Source organism: Pelobates fuscus, chromosome 6, assembly GCF_036172605.1.
Source record: "Pelobates fuscus isolate aPelFus1 chromosome 6, aPelFus1.pri, whole genome shotgun sequence".
In the NCBI taxonomy this organism is placed as follows: Eukaryota; Metazoa; Chordata; class Amphibia; order Anura; family Pelobatidae; genus Pelobates; species Pelobates fuscus.
The window spans coordinates 127,180,283-127,187,878 of NC_086322.1; positions in this window are offsets into that span (position 1 = coordinate 127,180,283).

Genomic DNA, 7,596 nt, shown 5'->3' on the forward strand with positions numbered 1-7,596 from the left:
TTGACATTAAGTGATCTGGAAGTCTTTAGTGTCCCTTTTAGTCAATTTATTTTCCATAACAGGGTATTTCATAGAAACATAGAAACATAGAATTTGACGGCAGATAAGAACCATTCGGCCCATCTAGTCTGCCCAGACTAGATGGTAGTTTTTCTTCTTTCACTCAATTATACAACTTTTATACCCTAAGGATTTAAAAAAAATAAAGTACATGAATAGAAAACTTGCTGAATATCTGTGATAAATTATCGGCACAGATAGTACACTCTCCCTACATTTTTTTTAAAAAAAAATATTAACAGTATTAAAACTATAAGACATGTGAACCAGTGACATTTTCGTTTTGTACGAATGATTTTGTACTAAATACAAATCTCATTTGTCAATCCCCAATTTGGTCTGTATACCATTTTCACGAAATTCATTCATTAATCATTTGTTTTCGTCCATTAAGCCGAAAATAGCACTGCGCATGTGCAAAAAAAAAAAGGAGGGAGCCGGCAGCGCTACCAGCTCCCTCCTTGTAATAGAAACCATTCCTACATCCCCCTGCATTAAAACCTATGGGGATTACTATGACTGCCATATTAATAATAAAAGGGAGGTTAAATCCTCCCGCATGCCCCTACTCACGGCATGCCGCGAGTAGGAGCATGTCGCCTAAACAGCAAAAAGCTAGTGGCTCGCTGTCATTTAAAACTGGATATAAAAATCAGTTTCTAGAAGTGATAGAGAGCTACAGAGCTATGAAAGCAACCAATCAGAGTGTGATAAGTCAAATTACACAGTCAGTCTCTTTATTTACCTGTCAGAGCATTCTGATTGGTTGGCTTGGAATCAACCAATCAGAGTGCTCTAAATCAAAATTGAAAAGGAATGCACATGTCTAAAAACTATAATCTTTATAAATCAACAGGTTTTAACTTTAACACATTAACAGTGATCTATCTATAAACAAATTTAACTATTTAACATTTTTTCTATCAACCTCGTACAGCTTTTTCCTATCATTATATTGTCATTTTACATTTAATGGTAATAAATTAAACCGTATAAATGGAATTTAGGTACCTGTATGAATACAATTATCTCTAATACATCTATGTTGGCCTAAATTTTGCCAGTCAAATTACATTAGAGATGTTAACAAATGATTTCCTCCATACAAATATAGTAGGTATTAATTTAAATATGTAGATTGTTCCATTTTATTAATTTACAGCTATAATATTTACTTATAAGCTAAGCACAAAAGTGCATGTATGAAAGATTATTTTATTTAGAATCAGAAACCAACAATTGTTTTGTATTTAAGTAATAAACCGTGTTTGTATGCATGAAAACCTCTTAAAGAAAAATTAGGAACAATTACTTAAGAGTAACCAATAAAGGGAATTATGGAATCAATAAACGGCATTGGCAAAATGTACAGGGAGTCACAATGCAAAAAAAGAAGTTTGCATATCCTAAATGTTACAAAGCTTTAAAATAATAAAATAATCCTTTCCACTACCGTGAACCTTTTGTTTCTGCAAATATTGACATTTATTTGAAACAGTGCGTAGCTTGCACATAATATAATAAAACAACAATTTTGTGCATAGGTAGCAAATCAGAGGAATGCACAAAATGAAAAGTATGGAAATGTACACAATATTCATTTTCTGATCTTTATCAGAAATGTTGGGGGATGATATGGCATTTTGTTATACTGCAGTATTCAAATAGGTTCTAACAATTAGTATAAAAGAAGAAACATAATTATAGTGCTGTTGATGCAAATAGATAAATTAAAATGGCCAGATACACTGCCCATGGGTATTTGTAAGTGGCCTTATATTTTTCTTCTGAAATTCACATTTCCTTTTTTCTAACCTTATAATTTCTCCATTTCCCATCAGCTTTATGCATTCTTTTGCATTTTCCATTTTATAATTATATTTCTTCTTCTAAACTACAGCGGGACCTCGGTTTACAAATGCCTCGGTTAACATAATTTTCGGTTTACAAATGAAAATCCATTGAAAATAATGCCTCGGTTTACAAATATTTTTTGCAATACAAAGCAAGTTTCCCCAGGATGCATTGCACCTGGGAGGTTTATAGCACCTCCCCCTGCATGCTGGAGCCTGTGGGTAGCACGGGGCGTTGAGTGTGGAGGTGTTGGAGCGGTTTTTGCATCGAGTTTTGGAGAGATTCTGGAAATGTTTTGGGACTTTTTGGTGCATTTCTCAAGCTGTGGAAAGGTAGGGAGCTGAGCTTTGTCGTTTGCATGTATTTTATTGTGTGTTCTGCATTGTGGGTTGGTTTCCATGCCAGCTCATTTTGACTTTTTTCTGACCTCCAGAACAGATTAATTGGTTTTCAATGTATTCCTATGGGAAACCGCGTTTCTGTTTACAAATGTTTCGCAATAAGAAACGTCCCGGAGAACGCATTAAGTTCGTAAACCGAGGTCCCACTGTAATTGTTAGAAGTTTTTTTTAAATATGTTTTAACTATTTTTCTACACCATTATTTACTGGGCAGCAGTTTTACTACATCTACAGGCATGACATAGGCTACTGAATCAGCAACCCCTATTATGAACAAAAAACAAATAATCAGATTTGAAACATCCTATATTAAAATGTAATTTACTACTGATATGGTAGCAGGGATATATATAGCTGCCAGTCCTTTTTAGCATCCTACCTTATTTCTCTTAAACATTAAACACACATTGCAAGTCATAAACACAAGTGTTAGTATTTCATGCCAAAGGCTACTGCTTATAAGCTTCCTCTTTTAAATGCTCAAGTTTAAATTGACCCTACTACAGATTTTAGACACATGAAAGTAGAGAAACTTCCCTTAGAATTAAAGAGACACTATAGTCACCAGAACAACTACAGCTTAATGCAGTTGTTCTGGTGAGTATTATCATTCCCTGCAGGCATTTTAATGCAAACACTGCCTTTTCAGAGAAACGGCAGTGTTTACATTGCTCCCTAGGGACACCTCCAAGTGGCCACTCCTTAAATGGCCAGTGGAGGTGCTTCCTGGGACAGTGCTGCACAGTAGGCAACACTGCTGCTCAGTGTCTCCACGCTCTGCATGAGGACACTGAAGTTTCCTCATAGAGATACATTGATTCAATACATCTCTATGAGGAGGTACTGTTTGGCTAAAACAGCATTTGGCCCAGCCTCCCATCTCATCTCCTTGATGATTTCAGCCAATCCAATGCTTTCCCAATAGGAAAGAATTGGATTGGCTAAAATTCTACAATTCCAATGATGTCACCAAGGAGGAGAATCGGGGGCAGGGCCTTTATTTTAAGGGGGTTAAGATGGGGCAAGCCATCTAAATGGCGGATTAAACACTACAGGGTCAAGAATGCATGTTTGTGTTCCTGACCCTATCGTGTTCCTTTAAGGTAATAGAAGGGGCACAATAGTTACTTGGTATAAAAGGGTTGCAATCTATTTTTGTGTGTTTTTGCCAACCAACATCATTATCATCATTATTATTTTACTGTTGTGTCTATTGTATTTTAGTTCTATAAAGTTTATATGCAGCATACGGTAAATAGTAGATGTAACTTAATTAGAGTGCACAGGTTTTTTCAATAAAATTGTTCGGTTAAAGTGTATTAGGAAGGTTTCTGTTGCCTTGTGAATGTTGCCACATGATAATTTATTCATCAGTGAGTACAGATTTGGTTCTTCTCAGATTTATAAAAATCATTCATATTTGATAGGGTTAAAAAAGTAATATGTAATATACAAAAAATTCTGAAATGAAGGATGAAGTCTAAAACATCATGCCTGTCTGTGCTCATGTGCAAAAGTTGGTCTATTTATCTATCTATCTTGACTTTTATCCAGACACTTCCCTTACAGTACACATGGCGCACACTGCCAATCAAATGAATCCTTGTGAAATCTTGAATCTAGTGTCCTTAAAGACAAGTATTGAATGCACGCAGTCTGGTGCTAGCATACTTTGCATGCTGAAGCCAGATGTCAAATATATACAATAATTAAATCTAACAATGCTGGCGGCCCCATACAGCTCACCGACACTAGTAGTTACTGGTACTGCTAAATTTAAACCATGCCATATCTCACTTGCAAGGCTGCAGGGGCAGCATCTATGCCCCAAAATCATTTCCTTAAGATGGAGTGATTTTGTAAGACCCTTAAACAATATATCAGCATAATGCCTACATTTGGGAAAGTGCATTTCCCACAGCTGCATACACCTGCTTGTTAACAAACATGAACATAACAAATGCCAACTATTATATCATGGACACTGTTAGCATTTACTAAATGTTCCAATAGCCGTATATGCATTGGGAGTTACATCAGTCAGAAACATGACACAACTTCCAGAAGCCTAACTGTTGGAATTATCCAATCCCAACTTTGAAAAGCACTGCTGCCATATTAATGATAGCAACAGACAACAAATTGCAAAAGAAATGGAAGTGGAAAAATGTGTCATTTTCTGGAAAGTAATAACAAATTTTAAAAGCGTAAGATTGTCATGGAAACAATGGAATCAGCATGGAAATAATTGAACATTTTTATAAGTCTCTCACTTATTTTGCTTTTTTTATTTTTAAAAAGTTCTTTAAAAGACCCAACATAAATTATTCCATTCTCTAAGTGGCTGGTGTAAGTCAGCAGGTATGTCCCCTATTGCCAAAACAAATTGTACCATTGAATTCTGATCTAACTCTTAAATTACTTTAAAGCTTTTCAGACCTAAAAAACAAATTAATGTTTAGTAATGGATTATATCACTTGCAAATATGTTAACCCAGCTGTTTGGAGCTATTTGAGAAATAGCTCCACCTCCTTGGCTTTCAAACAAACAACAAGTCCTGTTAGTTCCTGGTTTGGTTAGCTCAGTGGAGCTAAATTCACGAGGCAGCAACAGCTCAGAGCACCTGCCTTCTCAGTGAACTGCATTGGGAAGTCTGTGACCGGACAGCCACAGAAAGTCTGGGCGAGGTTAGAAATAGAGTGATTGAAAAGGCAGAACTGTAACTTTTGCAAGCTGTTTTAAGATATATCTTAATGAAATAAATGCATAATTAAATGCATGAAAGTTTTGATTTGGGGTATATCTACTTCACAGTGATTTTTATTTATATTGTATTTGGGCAGTGGAGTGTCCCTTTAATGACTAAAACCACTAACTACAGTTTGTCCTACCTGTTTCCTGCCATAATAACAAAATAATTTACTTTCTTAACAAAAAATCTACCTTTTCATGATCTTTTCAAAAAATTAGACACATTTTTGCTACATAAAGTAGGAAATTGATTTATTTTTAGGCAACATGTTTTTTCATATAGTGCAGTACCGATTTTAAAACCTAGTTATACACTGTTTTATAATAACGACTAAATAAATATTTGTTTAATGGTTGCTCATCATTTCTTATGCAAGTTTCAAGTTTGTTCTTGATTAAACAATGTATAACTATTCATTTGCCTTCTTAACTTTACAGTTGTCTACTATGAATTTTATAATTTTATCTGCAACTTGTATTTTTATCCAGAACATGTACCAAGGACTGTATTACCTGTCCTATATTTATTAAAAATGCAAATGCAGCTTCCACTGTTCTTTCTAAGATAACTAATGAACTAACAATGTTTAATGATGTCATTAACCACTCAAAAAACCTAAACTCTTCCACAAAATTAAGAAATCTGTACATATGTACTTCTCTATATCTAAAACTGTATTATTAAAAAAGAATTCTAAATATTCATTTTGTGTGTGATAGTTTTATTTATGCAACCTTGCACCTTTCATATTATACTGTTTGTGCTCTGTGGTAGCATAACCTCCCTGGCAGAGGAGACTGGTCATATGGGGCATGTAGGGCAGTTTGTGTTGCAATAAACAAATTCATTAGTCTGGTATGCACTAAATATAAGTGTATATTAAAACAAATATTTCATGATTACACTGCGTGCAGAATTATTAGGCAAATGAGTATTTTGACCACATCATCCTCTTTATGCATGTTGTCTTACTCCAAGCTGTATAGGCTCGAAAGCCTACTACCAATTAAGCATATTAGGTGATCTGCATCTCTGTAATGAGAAGGGGTGTGGTCTAATGACATCAACACCCTATATCAGGTGTGCATAATTATTAGGCAACTTCCTTTCCTTTGGCAAAATGGGTCAAAAGAAGGACTTGACAGGCTCAGAAAAGTAAAAAATAGTGAGATATCTTGCAGAGGGATGCAGCACTCTTAAAATTGCAAAGCTTCTGAAGCGTGATCATCGAACAATCAAGCGTTTCATTCAAAATAGTCAACAGGGTCGCAAGAAGCGTGTGGAGAAACCAAGGCGCAAAATAACTGCCCATGAACTGAGAAAAGTCAAGCGTGCAGCTGCCAAGATGCCACTTGCCACCAGTTTGGCCATATTTCAGAGCTGCAACATCACTGGAGTGCCCGAAAGCACAAGGTGTTCAATACTCAGAGACATGGCCAAGGTAAGAAAGGCTGAAAGACGACCACCACTGAACAAGACACACAAGCTGAAACGTCAAGACTGGGCCAAGAAATATCTCAAGACTGATTTTTCTAAGGTTTTATGGACTGATGAAATGAGAGTGAGTCTTGATGGGCCAGATGGATGGATTGGTAAAGGGCAGAGAGCTCAAGTCCGACTCAGGCGCCAGCAAGGTGGAGGTGGAGTACTGGTTTGGGCTGGTATCATTAAAGATGAGCTTGTGGGGCCTTTTCGGGTTGAGGATGGAGTCAAGCTCAACTCCCAGTTTCTGGAAGACACCTTCTTCAAGCAGTGGTACAGGAAGAAGTCTGCATCCTTCAAGAAAAACATGATTTTCATGCAGGACAATGCTCCATCACACGCGTCCAAGTACTCCACAGCGTGGCTTGCAAGAAAGGGTATAAAAGAAGAAAATCTAATGACATGGCCTCCTTGTTCACCTGATCTGAACCCCATTGAGAACCTGTGGTCCATCATCAAATGTGAGATTTACAAGGAGGGAAAACAGTACACCTCTCTGAACAGTGTCTGGGAGGCTGTGGTTGCTGCTGCACGCAATGTTGATGGTGAACAGATCAAAACACTGACAGAATCCATGGATGGCAGGCTTTTGAGTGTCCTTGCAAAGAAAGGTGGCTATATTGGTCACTGATTTGTTTTTGTTATGTTTTTGAATGTCAGAAATGTATATTTGTGAATGTTGAGATGTTATATTGGTTTCACTGGTAAAAATAAATAATTGAAATGGGTATATATTTGTTTTTTGTTAAGTTGCCTAATAATTATGCACAGTAATAGTCACCTGCACACACAGATATCCCCCTAAAATAGCTTTAACTAAAAACAAACTAAAAACTACTTCCAAAAATATTCAGCTTTGATATTAATGAGTTTTTTGGGTTCATTGAGAACATGGTTGTTGTTCAATAATAAAATTAATCCTCAAAAATACAACTTGCCTAATAATTCTGCACTCCCTGTAGTTTTGCAGTGTTCTCCAACTCTATTTACTGATTGTTATTGCTGCTGCTAAGAAGCTTGGCAACAAACCCTATCAGGATTTTGAG